Source organism: Anolis carolinensis, unplaced genomic scaffold, assembly GCF_035594765.1.
Source record: "Anolis carolinensis isolate JA03-04 unplaced genomic scaffold, rAnoCar3.1.pri scaffold_12, whole genome shotgun sequence".
In the NCBI taxonomy this organism is placed as follows: domain Eukaryota; kingdom Metazoa; phylum Chordata; class Lepidosauria; order Squamata; family Dactyloidae; genus Anolis; species Anolis carolinensis.
In genome coordinates, this window is record NW_026943823.1 from 1,987,660 (window position 1) to 2,001,358 (window position 13,699).

Sequence of the window (13,699 nt, forward strand, 5' to 3'; positions counted from 1 at the left end):
AAGCACTTCAACAGCATCCGTTTTTAGTTTTGATTATGTTATTGTTTTATTATGCTTGTTATGATCTAGTTGCTGTATGTTGATGTTCCAAAAATTGACTGTTTTTGTACACATGTTGGAAACCTGCCTTGCGTGATGAAGTCCTTAGTATTGCTGTTCACTCTACACTTAAGCACTTCAACAGAATCCGTATTTAGTTTTGGTTATGTTATTGTTTTATTATACTTGTTATGTTCAAGTTGCTGTATGTTGATGTTCCAAAAATTGACTGTTTTTGTACACATGTTGGAAACTTGCCTTGCGTGATGAAGTCCTTAGTATCGCTGTTCACTCTACACTTAAGCACTTCAACAGCATCCGTTTTTAGTTTTGATTATGTTATTGTTTTATTATGCTTGTTATGATCTAGTTGCTGTATGTTGATGTTCCAAAAATTGACTGTTTTTGTACACATGTTGGAAACCTGCCTTGCGTGATGAAGTCCTTAGTATCGCTGTTCACTCTACACTTAAGCACTTCAACAGCATCCGTTTTTAGTTTTGATTATGTTATTGTTTTATTATGCTTGTTATGATCTAGTTGCTGTATGTTGATGTTCCAAAAATTGACTGTTTTTGTACACATGTTGGAAACCTGCCTTGCGTGATGAAGTCCTTAGTATCGCTGTTCACTCTACACTTAAGCACTTCAACAGCATCCGTTTTTAGTTTTGATTATGTTATTGTTTTATTATGCTTGTTATGATCTAGTTGCTGTATGTTGATGTTCCAAAAATTGACTGTTTTTGTACACATGTTGGAAACCTGCCTTGCGTGATGAAGTCCTTAGTATCGCTGTTCACTCTACACTTAAGCACTTCAACAGCATCCGTTTTTAGTTTTGATTATGTTATTGTTTTATTATGCTTGTTATGATCTAGTTGCTGTATGTTGATGTTCCAAAAATTGACTGTTTTTGTACACATGTTGGAAACCTGCCTTGCGTGATGAAGTCCTTAGTATCGCTGTTCACTCTACACTTAAGCACTTCAACAGCATCCAAGTCCTTCACATGGCAGCGATCTTATCTTCCCTTTCTGCTGTTTTCTCTTCTTTTCGCTCTCCCTTCCTGACTTAAACCCATCTAATTCCTCTCAAATCCTTCCTGCAGGACAGAAACCCACAGCCCAGATCAGCTGGCGTATTTTTGAGTCATCTCTGTTGTAAACATCTAAGTATTCATTTAATGCTTGAATTATTTCACCGTCTTCAGTGGCTGCATTTCTCATTCTGTTCTTAAATGGTCTTCCTTCACCCTTCACTGAGCCCCCTTTTCCACTGCGAGGAAAGTTCCTTGATGTTTAACATCTTCAGCTGTGTTCGCTCTGCATTTATTTCCATTTCTTTCTGAGCCTGAATGTCTTGAAATACAGACACACATATATATACACACACACCCTTTCCACTGACTCCCTTTCACCCATTTCAAACTCTACGTCCTCTATATATCAGTCTGACAAAGAAAAGAAGGCCAATTTCCTTTTCCCATACTTTAAAAGAACAGGAAGGATATGTGATGAGTCGGAACGATGAAATGTAATAGTTGACTTCTTCTGCAACCTGACCCACAAAGGCAAACAGACCTGGCTTCATTGATTCCATCTAGAGTGGAGATGAAATTTTTCCTTTTTTTCTGAAAAAAGTTCTGAGATGGTTCTTTCTTATCTCCACCTCCCTTCACTGGAACGAAAAAGGCCACTTCACAGAATTTCCTCCAAATATTCATCATTTCCGTGTGCAGTTCTCCTAGGTATTGCCATAGAAAGGCAGTACATGCCAATCTTTGCTCTTCGAAAATGTTGGGACCTCCACTCCCTAAACCCCGAACATTGACCACACTGTAGAGTTAATGCAATTTGGTGCCACTTTAACTGCCATGGCTCAGTGTTATGGAATCCTAGGAAGTTTTCTATCCAGCACTCTTGGATAGAGTATTTATTATTATTTATTTACTTACCGTATTAATACCCCATCCTTCTAACCCCGAAGGAGACTCAGAGGGGCTTACAGAACATTCAGTGTCAATTATACAATTAACAAGGACAGACAACACAGACAGAGGTAAAGGCAGTTTCTCCCATCTAATTCTCAACATCTTGGAAGTTGTGCTCGACTCCGGCTACGGGACGGTTCTGTCGCCCCATTTTCCATGCCGAGGAGCTTCCTCCTGATCAATGTCCTTAAGAGTGCCTTTATTATCTCCCTGCTAAAAGTGGTACCTATGTATTTACTTGTATTTCTGCTTTCGACCTGCTAGGTGGGCAGGTGAGCTGGGGCTAATGGCAGGTGCTCACCCCGACCCAGGCTCGAACTACAGACCTTTCGATTGGCAGGATTTTTCTCCAGCATAGTGGTTCAGCCCGCTGTGCTAAGCCCAGCTAATTCTGTGTTGTGTTTTTTCGCCTGTTGTGTATATTTTATTATTGGTTTTTGTTGTTGTCCATTGATGTTTCATATTTTATCATCATTTTGTTGTAAGCCGCCCCGAGTCCCCTTCAGAGGAGATGTAGGTGGGATATAAATAAACTTCTTCCTCCTCCTCCTCCTCCTCCTCCTCCTCCTCCTCCTCCTCCTCCTCTTCTTCTTCTTCTTCTTCTTCTTCTTTTGTTATGACACAGGAAACAAGATAGATATGCTGGATTTCATATCACAAAATCAAAAGTCGAACACTTCCCAAGTGTCTAGGACTGTGTGATGTATTTTTGGATGATGCGCGCAGATCCCAGCAGGGTGGCCTTTTGCAGTTGGCAGATCGTAATTTTGTCAATGTCTATTGTTTCCAAATGCCAGCTGAGATCTTTTGGCATGACACCCAATGTGCCCATCACCACTGGGACCACCTGCACTGGTTTCTGCCAGAGTCTTTGAAGTTCAATGTTGAGGTCCTGAGAGCGGCTGAGTTTTTCCTGTTGTTTTTCGTCAATGCAACTGTCACCTGGGATGGCGACATCAATGATCCAAACCTTTTTCTTTACCACAACTGTGATGTCTGGTGTGTTGTGTTCCAGAACTTTGTCAGTCTGGATTCGGAAGTCCCACAGTATCAATTATTATTATTATTATTATTATTATTATTATTATTATTATTATTATTATTATCAAAACCTGTGAAAGTACAACTCCCAGGATTCTATAACATTGATCCGTGGCATTTAAAGGGTTGTCAAGACTGCATTAAATCTACAGTGTAGATGCCCCCATGCTGTTGAAGACTTCTGGAAACCGAAGCCCCAAACATCTGTAGGATCTAAGTTGGAAACCACTGCTTTGTTGCAATTTTTGTGTGTGTCAGGAGTGACTTCAGAAACTAAGTTGCTTCTGGTGTGAGAGAGTTGACTGTCTTGAAGGACATTGCCCAGATGTTTTGATGTTTTCCCCATCCCTGTTGGAGGCTTCTCTCATGTCCCTGCACGGAGCTGGAGCTGATAGAGGGAGCTCATCCGCGCTCTCCCCAGGTTGGATTCGAATTGGCAACCTTCAGGTGAGCAACCCAAACTTCAAGTCAGCAGTCCTGCCAGCACAAGGGCTTAACCCACTGTGCCACCAGGACTCCTTTTGTTGCATTTTTGACTGTTCTTTTTTCGTTTTGAAAGCAAAGAAACAATTTTGAAAGAAAAGAGAAGAAAATTGTTGGAGACGATTTGCAAAATTCTTCCTCATACCTTCATTACCAAGTGGCTGGTAGGTGTTTGTGTGTGGGTGGATGGTTAACCGATCTTTCATTGTCTAGTCGTCTTTCCAGTCATCTCAACCTTCCTGCATTTCAGTATGAAACTAAAAGGAAGGCATCACAAAGAAATCCTTCCAGAACGTTCTCCCTCTCTCCAAATTGGAATGCACAGACAGTTGGTATCTTCTTCGTCTGATTGTATCTCTCTGCATGGCTGCAATGGAAAGACAAGATCTTGTTGTCCCTTAGGCCATCTTTCAGCAATAAACTTAAAAGCATTGCTACCATAAATTCAAAAGAGAATGAGATGCAACTGGTAAGAAAATGGGAAGCAAAACAAGCCGACTAACAACAACACAGTATACATCTATCTATATATATAAAAGAGTGATGGCATCACGGCGACCTACAAAACAACAAAACTACAGGCCCCCCAACCTCGAAATTTGACAACACAACCCATCATCCACGCCTCGTGGTTGATACAACAAAAAGAAAAGAAAAATAAAGTCCTAATTAGAGGGAGAGGAATAATTGCTTTTATCCAATTGCTGCCAGTTAGAAGGCTAAGCTCCTCCAACTTGGTCTCCTAGCAACCCAATAAAAAATAACAAAAAACACTAAAAATAATTAAAACACTAAAAAATTAATACAATGAAATACTATAATAACAGAAAATAACTAAAAATAATACAAGAAAATAATAAAATATAATAAATAAAAAGATAACTTACAATACAAATAATTTAAAAATACAAATAACGTCAAATAAAAATTCCACAATTTTTAACCAATACCACCACCACTTTGCCACAGCAACGCGTGGCCGGGCACAGCTAGTATATATATATAAATGTAATGTGCCTTTTTCCTATGGAGTAAACAACAAAACCAGTGGGCCAAATCACACCAAATTTGGCCACAAAAGACATAGTCATCCAGTCTATGTCTTTCAATCAAAAAGACCTAGAAAAATAAAGTCCAAATTACAGAGGATGAGGAAAAGCCGCCGCTCGAGCACTGGATATGGGTACTTCTTCATCTACACAGACAGTAGAAGAACACAAAATATTGCAAAGAACAACCCTTGGAAAACGGGAATTCCAAACATGAAACGACCAGGGCCAGCTAACACCTCCCAACAAAGGATTCCCCCGGGCAGGAAGCAGCCAGGTTTCTTGAAGTTTACAACTTTTATAATGTGCTCTTTACTTAGTCTATTATCATAACCTCGCTGTTTTTAATTCCATGTTTTATTAAGTGTGTGTTTTTAAAAATTATTTCTATAGGTTAATGTTTAAAAATTTTTTAATTTGTGTATGTTTTTTGTTTATTGATGTATTGTATATTGTTATTGTTTTTATCTGGTATTATCTGTAAGCTGCCCCGAGATGGAGGAGGGGTATAAATAAACATTATTATTATTATTATTATTATTATTATTATTATTATTATTATTACATGCGAATCATTCTGGCTAATTGCAGCATTCATACTTGCCTCTAACACACACACAAAAAGGAACAACCAGGAATATTGTATATCCACAAGTTCTAGGAAATAACGTATACTAACTACCACCAATACCTTAATACTTTATTTCCCATACCACCACACTTCGCCACAGCAACACGTGGCCGGGCACAGCTAGTATAATATATTTCACTTGCCAACTCTGCTTGCAATTGGACTCATAATGGACCAAGCCCAGCTCCATATTCAAGTTTCAATCACATAGAACTGGACTTCTGTTTATTTACTCAACAAATACATTTGTTAATTGTTTTCTCCATGTGGCAAGCACCGCATGGTGCAGACAATAGCCCTTTGTTCTCTTCCCTTCTTTCTTTCTGACACGCATAGGCAATTCTTATTCTGTTAGCACCACTCCACACCTATTAGCTAATGGAATACAAATTCATTTTTAATTTGAAACGTAGGCCAAGCAGAGAGATCCTTTGTGTGGTATTAAATAGAACAAAGCTGTGGAAAGAGGAAATAACATGCTCTGCAAAAATGAACATGTGTTTTGGTTTGCATTGAATCCGTATCTTGCGATCATAATATGCCAGTAAAACCAGCAAGTTCTTCATCATTGCGCAGCCCACAACGTTCATCCTGTCTTCATCTTCCATTCAATACTACGTTCCATTAAACTACAGGCAAACCTTTCTGCCCAGTGCCCAGGGGCTTCCACTCAAAACCCATTTTGTTTTGCTCCTCTTTAGACAGACAGATTGATCGATCCACTTTAGGCTGGATCTAGACTGCTCCCCTTCCCATCATATTAAGCATTTAAGCTGTGTGTTTCTACTTAGAGGAGAGGCACTTAGCTGCAGGCAGGCAAACATGTTTAAGGAGGATTCTTACCTGTTTCTACTCTCGAGGAGAAGCGCTTGGCTGCAGGAGAGGCAGAGTAAATGCTTTCTCTCAATAGCACCAATACACCAAGCAGCTTTCCAAGAGGCATTTTAAGGAGGCCCAGGGAAGGTAGAGCTACGACTGTAGCTCAGTAGAGCTATCATCCCTGGACTACCTTAAAAATCCCTTATTTTCAGTGCCTGCAATCTCCTTTCTGCTTGCTGGTTTTGCTCCCTTAAAGCTCTTTCTACTTTTACTCTAGAGGAGAGGAAGGCTTCTCTTTTGGATTGATGGGATTTGTTGCACCCTAGGGCTACGAAACCACACTTGAACCAGTATCAAAAGCAAAGCAGTTTATTGAAGATTATATATATATATATATATATATATATATATATATATATATATATATATCTCTGCAAGCAAATATTAAAAAGTCTCTGAAGTATATAGTCTATAATAAAAGGTACTTGACTGTGCAATTATAGTCCAACAAAGTCTTTGAAAGTTATAATCCACAGACAGAACTCGATAGTTCCACACAAAGAGTCAAAGACAGCAAGTAATCCAAGGTTGCAGAGATCCAAACAAGGCGTAGCAATTTCAACAACTGTAATCCGCATGGAAAATGTCCACTAGGAGTAATGACAAACAGGAGCAATAAGGCAAGGTCTACTCGAGAGTCAGCAGGCTCGAACTCTTTCCAGGTATCTTGAGAAACAGCACGGGAAACAAGGCAAGAAACTGGGACTGGAACGGAGATGCTTCTCCCAAGGAAAGCAATGTTGACACCGCAAGGAAATCCGGGAGCGAGGTCCCTTTAAGGGATTCTCAAGGCTACCTGCCCTGAGAATCCAGGCATCTCCTGTTTCACAAGGGAAAGTTGACTCAACAATGTTTGAGAGCTAAGCGTCTGCTGTGCCTTAGACATTTTCTTTCACTTCTTTCTTGTGAGATAGATTGCTTGCGGTCAAAGAATGTATCCTCCCCTGCTGCCTCTCCATCTGATGAATCCAAACTTGGGTGATCATCGGAATGTTCCCCAATTAACTGTTTTTCTAAAGGTTCAACAACAGGCAGCTGTAAAGTCACTGGGCCCGGATCCCAGTCCTGCAGAGGCCCATCATCCGATTCAGCCTCTGAGTCAACCTCCATCTCCTGTGGAGGGCCTGATCCTGACGGCTGGGCTACAACAGGATTACTATTATTAATAATAATTAATAATTAAGATTGGCACCCGCTTGCTTTCATGTCGGATGTGTTTTCATACTGGGAGGGCCTTTACTGTTACGTGCTCCTGAAGGTACCGAAGGAAACAGAGGGAAAAGATATCCCGCACAACCCTAATATCAGGTTGCTCCTTCTAGGCCTATTCAGTTAAATAGAATATAGGTCCAATGAAGTGAAACTGAAATTGTTTTTATAACTGTTTATTTGCCTCGTGTTAACCACCCTGAGTCCCTTTGGGGTGATGGTGGCGGGATACAAAAATAAAGTATTATTATTATTATTATTATTATTATTATTATTATTATTATTACTAAGTGGCCCTCATTTCACATGAGTTTCTGTGACTGCTCTTTTGTCACGAGTAGTATGAATGAGATACCCTTAGGACTGCTAATAACAAGCAATTGTTTGCCAACTTTTGGCCAGCGTCCTCCATAAGGAAGCCCTTAAACATCTTGTTTCTGTATCTATGTTTATTCAAGGTTAATAGAATTTTAAGCAAAGCAGATTGTTTAAGGACCACACAGCCCATTTGGCATTGCTAGTGAGCATTTTGGGTGCATTTCTGCCTTTGCGTTGCCATAAGGGCACCCTGGAGCAGGGCTTAATGTGAGTTAATAACAGCATACTTCTCCCTTGTCCTCGGTGTATGCTAATAGAAGCAGGCTAGGTTAAACACATGGGGAAAGGAAATGATTACAAGTTTAAATTAGAGCTCATCAATTAGCAGCATTGATCATATAAACAGTGAAAGTGCTGACTATCGGAGGGAAATTGCTAAAGAAACTAGCAGGTGAGAGAAGCCGTGAACTGTGCCTGATGCAACACAAAGGAAGGCAGTGGACAAAAAAAAAAATATAGAATGTTAAATGAGTTTCAAGAGACTGCAGCAGTGCATGAAATTATTTCTTGTGGCATGCTGCAGCGATTTACTCCCGGTGGGAATGTACAATGCGAAGGGAAATAACCTCATGGAAAAAGCTGTATTTGCAGAGGAGAAGGAGAATAGAAAATAACATCAGAGCAAAAGCATTGGGATGTTCTGATTGTTTTGTCCCTGAAGGAGCCAATGTAAATGTAGAAAAGGAGAAAAAAAGAGAAGCATTGCCTAAAAATATACAGAATTCTGGGTATGAAGGGGATGTGGTAATGGCCGAGTCACCACGTGAGGTGAGATGTTTTGCAAAGGGGTTGCATCATCAGCCAGCATCTCTTACTGATGACCTATCAACAGGTGGCGATATAAGGAGAATAAAAGGATCCATCTTTCTCTCTCCTGTGTGACTCATTGTGAGTATCTGCCTGCCTATGTTGTATGTGCCGTCACGCCTGGGGCTACAACTCCTGGCGAAAGAGGCATGGACGTGACATCTTTCCCCAGGGGATTGCTTCTTGCCATCCTTTAGGGAAACTGGAACTCCCAAGGACCAAAACACTGTAGATAACTCAAAACTGGTTTTATTGTTCACAAAAGGTTATCCCAATAAGCTGGAAGTTTCAAAGGGGTAAAGGAAAATATACATTACAGTCTTTGGTTGTCTCAAGTCCAAGGAGCTCTGCAGCTGAGAAGCTTTTCCAGGTCCCTCTTTCTCAATGGCTGAGAATGCGGAGCAATCCTCAGCCTCAGTCCAAATGGCCTATGTTTGAAGACACAGCCTTCCTCTGATGCCAAAGAACTGATTTGAAGGTGCTTGAGACTCCTCAACGTCATCCAGGTTGGCCCTGAACATGAAGCATAAGTCTCAAGGGTAAGAACCTCAGAATTGGTGCTGAGAGGTAACTTAATCAAGGGCTTTTAGAGCCAAGTCTCTCTCTCACATCCATCTGATAGAAAGCTTGATGGTGGAATGAAAAAAGGAAACACTGTCCTACTTCAGGGAGAGGTGGAGCCAAACCATTGAGCTGAGGGAGCAATATAACTGGTGCAAATGACATTGATTGACAGCTATAAAGAACCAATCAATCCAACTACATTTACAGGATAAAGGCAAAATCAGGCATGATACAATTCATATCTTGCAACTTACAGTTCAACATATAGATGGCATCTTTCTCTCTCCTGTGTGACTCATTGTAATTATCTGCCTATGTTGCATATGACAGTTTCTGAATCTGATTGCTTCAAGTACAAGGAAGGTGGATCTGCGTATCCTGTTTGTATATTTGCATATATTACAGTGAAGATTAACGTTTCCAGATATTTTGGATGAAAGCTGAATTCGTGAGTAGATAAGGTCAAATGCTGGCAATTGGACTCTGCTGATAGACGGGGTGAAGCACATATTTTAATGTAAAAGGGCTGTATTATATTTTTGCTTGCTTCTGTGGCACTTGCTCTCCAGCTTGCAGCCATTCGAGGAGGTCCCTGATTTTGGAAACTATAAATCACATCACGTGCCAGCAAATTCCTCAACAATCCCGTAGTTTTACAAAAACTTTAGCCCTCTCTGTCAAGGAGAGCTGGTGTCTCATCGAATTTCAACCTCCAGGATTCTAGATGCAGCTTTAGTATTTTATATTGTTTTCTCACTGCATGTTATTATTTTGCATTTTTAAGCATTTGTTTTAGTATATCCCCCCACCCTGAGTATTTGAACAAGAAACCCTCCCTCCAGCCGTTTCGCCTACGGGAAGGGCAAATGTGAATTGTCATCCGAAACATCTCCTTTGGGGAAGGGGATCCAGATGATCTCCCGTGTTTTCCTCTACAACGGAAGCAGGGGAGGTTATTATTCCGAACCACAAGCCAGATCCATCATCATCATCGCAGGAGGCGGCAAATTAGTTCAATGCAAGAAGTATCCCAAGGAACAGCAGAAGCAAAGCCGAGGAATTTCACCAAAGAGGAGTGCAATTAAATGTCGGGAGCCTGGGGAAGGAAATAGAAAAAGCAGGAGCGGGGAGGAGGAAACGGCTCATCAGCTTCAGAAGATGAACTACGAGGTGACATCAGGTGTGTTCATTACGCTGGAGAGGGAGAAAGAAAGAAAGAAAGAAACCGAATATACTCTAAGATAAGCCGAGTTTTTCAGCCCTTTTTATTGAGCTGAAAAAGCCTTCCTTGGCTTATAATAGGATCAAGGTCAAGACCGGGCAACAGAACCTGGAGCCCATTGCTTGCAATAGATGATATATTCCTCTCTTCTCCTCCCTTATCAGTGTGTTTTCTTTTGCAAAGCCTCCCTCGCTCATAACCAAGGGAATGTTTTGAAAAGGGAAAGACGCCCTTGCAAGTCAGGAAGAAGAAAAATATATATCCATTAATCTCATAAAAGCATTTCCCCCTGAAATATTTGTTAAACTCTCCTACAGATATATAGGCATTAACCCCCTGCATGCATTTGCAATCCCTATGTACATATATATCTCTATTTATTTATTTATTTACAACATTTATACCCCCCCCCCTCCTCACCCGAGGGGACTCAGGGCGGCTTACAAAAATTGGCAAAATTTAATGCCCAAATTGCAATTATAAAAACAAAACAATATAAACAGATCTGTTAATAACATTGTTAAAACACATTATAAAAACCTTAAAAACATATATATAATTAATTCCATTCTATCTACAAATCAAATCATGTTTTATTGATTAGCCCATCGGCCGTATCAAAACATTTAACACATAGACATACATACAACATACTCTATCTATAGACATTAATTTTATATATGAATTTTCCTCTCCTATGTTTGCAGGTCCTTGCAAATCCTATATACATATAGATCCATGTACCTGTATATCTATATCCATATATATACATTATTTAACCCACTGATGCCTTGATTAATGTAATTTTATTGGTATCTATTTTTATTTTCGAAATTTACCAGGAGCTGTTTCATTTCCCACCCTCGGCTTATACTCGGGTCAATAAGTTATCCCAGTTTTTTGTGGTAAAATTAGGTGCCTCGGCTTATATTCGAGGTGGCTTATACTCGAGTATATAAGGTAGTTAGGGACGTTAGAGGTTTTTTTTTAATAAGAAGATCAAATATAACAAAGAATGAAAAGGCAACAAAAGAAAGGCTGCAGAAACAAGGAGATGAACATACAGTAAACCCTGAGGAAATGTTTGCATGGAGCGTAAGAAAACAAAGTATTTTTGTGATTGGACATCCCCGGTGGGAGAGAGCAAGAGAAGGCACAAGAAGCATTTGGGGACAACGGCAGATGCTCTCCCTCAAGTCACCGGCAGCGCATTTCATGCATCCTCACAAACAATGCTTCCTAAAGAACAGACCACACATCGCTTGGTCTCGTTCGAGGAGCCTTAACCCACATTTGTTGCAAGAAATATGGGACGTGTTTGCATGGCTGTCAAGAACAATGGCAGAGACACCGTTCATGTCTCGAGGCCTTGACAAAACAATGGTTTGCAACGTATGGCTGTTTTTATGTAAAAAGTGGGGCAAAGATGCCAAGGTATTTTGGTGTTTGCATGAATGGAGGTGAGCAGAAGTGTGAGGCCGCTTGGGAAACACAAGAATTATCTGCTTTGCTTTGCTTCGAGCAAAAGGAAATAAAAAAGAGAGAAAAGAGAGAGAGAATCAGGGAAAAAGAAGGGATCAGAATAATAGGCAACGACAATACAGAAAAGTGTTTAAACATATATAAAGTACAGTAGGGTCTCACTTATCCAAGCTAAACGGGCCGGCAGAAGCTTGGATAAGCAAATATATTGGATAATAAGGAGGAATTAAGGAAAAGCCTATTAAACATAAAATTAGGTTATGATTTTACAAATTAAGCACCAAAGCATCATGTTATACAACAAATTTGACAGAAAAAGTAGTTCAATACGCAGTAATGTTATGTTGTAATTACTGTATTTATGAATTTAGGACCAAAATATCACGATATATTGAAAACATTGACTACAAAAATGGCTTGGATAATCCAGAGGCTTGGATAAGCGAGGCTTGGATAAGTGAGACTCTACTGTATGTGTGTGTATGAGGGTGAGGAACAGGAAATCCTCTTTAGCATCCCTCCCAACAGCTCTACTCAGCCTAGGCAATAGGGTTTTTTGTGTGTGTCAGGAGCGACTTGAGAAACTGCAAGTCGCTTGGTGTGAGAGAATTGGCTGTCTGCAAGGACGTTGCTCAGGGGACCCCTGGATCCCATCCTTGTGGGAGGCTTCTCTCATGTCCCTGCATAGAGTTGGAGTTGTCAGAGGGAACTCCTCTGCGCTCTCTCCAAATTAGAACCAGCAACTTTCAGGTCTCCAGCCCAACCTTCAAGTCAGCAGTCTTGCAGCAAAAGGGTTTAACCTATTGCGCCACTAGGGGCTCCGGCTATAGGGTGGATTTCGTATCACAAAATCACAAGTCGAACTCTTCCCAAGTGTCTAGGACTGTGTGATGTATTTTCGGATGATGCGTGCAGATCCCAGTAGGGTGGCCTTTTGCAGTTGGCAGATCGTAATTTTGTCAATGTCTATTGTTTCTAAATGCCGGCTGAGATCTTTTGGCACGGCACCCAGTGTGCCCATCACCACCGGGACCACCTGCACTGGTTTCTGCCAGAGTCTTTGAAGTTCAATCTTGAGGTCCCAAGAGCGGCTGAGTTTTTCCTGTTGTTTTTCGTCAATGCGACTGTCACCTGGGATGGCAACATCAATGATCCAAACTTTTTCTTTTCCACAACTGTGATGTCTGGTGTGTTGTGTTCCAGAACTTTGTCAGTCTGGATTTGGAAGTCCCACAGTATCTTTGCGTGCTCAATTTCCAATACTTTTGCAGGTTTGTGATCCCACCAGTTCTTTACTGCTGGGAGGCATAAGTGCATACTGTACTTGAGGCATAAGTTCCAATGAATCATTTGGGCCACATGGTTGTGCCTCTGTTTGTAGTCTGTCTGTGTGATTTTCTTACAGCAGATCTTCTAGGCAGATATAGCCGGTCAACATCGCTTTGAGGGTGCAGTGAATGATGTTTTCTTGTTTTTCTGTCCAAATTGTCCAGTTCCACCTGTGTCCAGTTTATAATGCCAGCAGTATATCTTATGACAGGTGTTTATGGCCTTGATGGTGTTGCCTCCATTGAGCTTGCTTTTGAAAATATTTCTGACCCTTTGTGTGTATTCTTTGTTGACCACATTCTTCACATATTAATGCTTGATGTTTTCCAGCTGTAGTATGCCCAGATATTTATAGGCCTCTGGCTGGTGACACTTTATTGTTTGGCCATTGGGCATATTTATGCCCTCACTTTCAATTATTTTTCCCTTCTTCAATGCCACTGTCGAACATTTGTCCAAACCGAACTCCATGCTGATATCATGCTAAAAATTCGGACAGTGTTGGTCAGAGATTGGATTTCAGTTTCCATTTTCCCATACAGCTTCAGGTCATCCATGTACATCAGATGTGAAATTTTGTGCGATTTCTTAGAT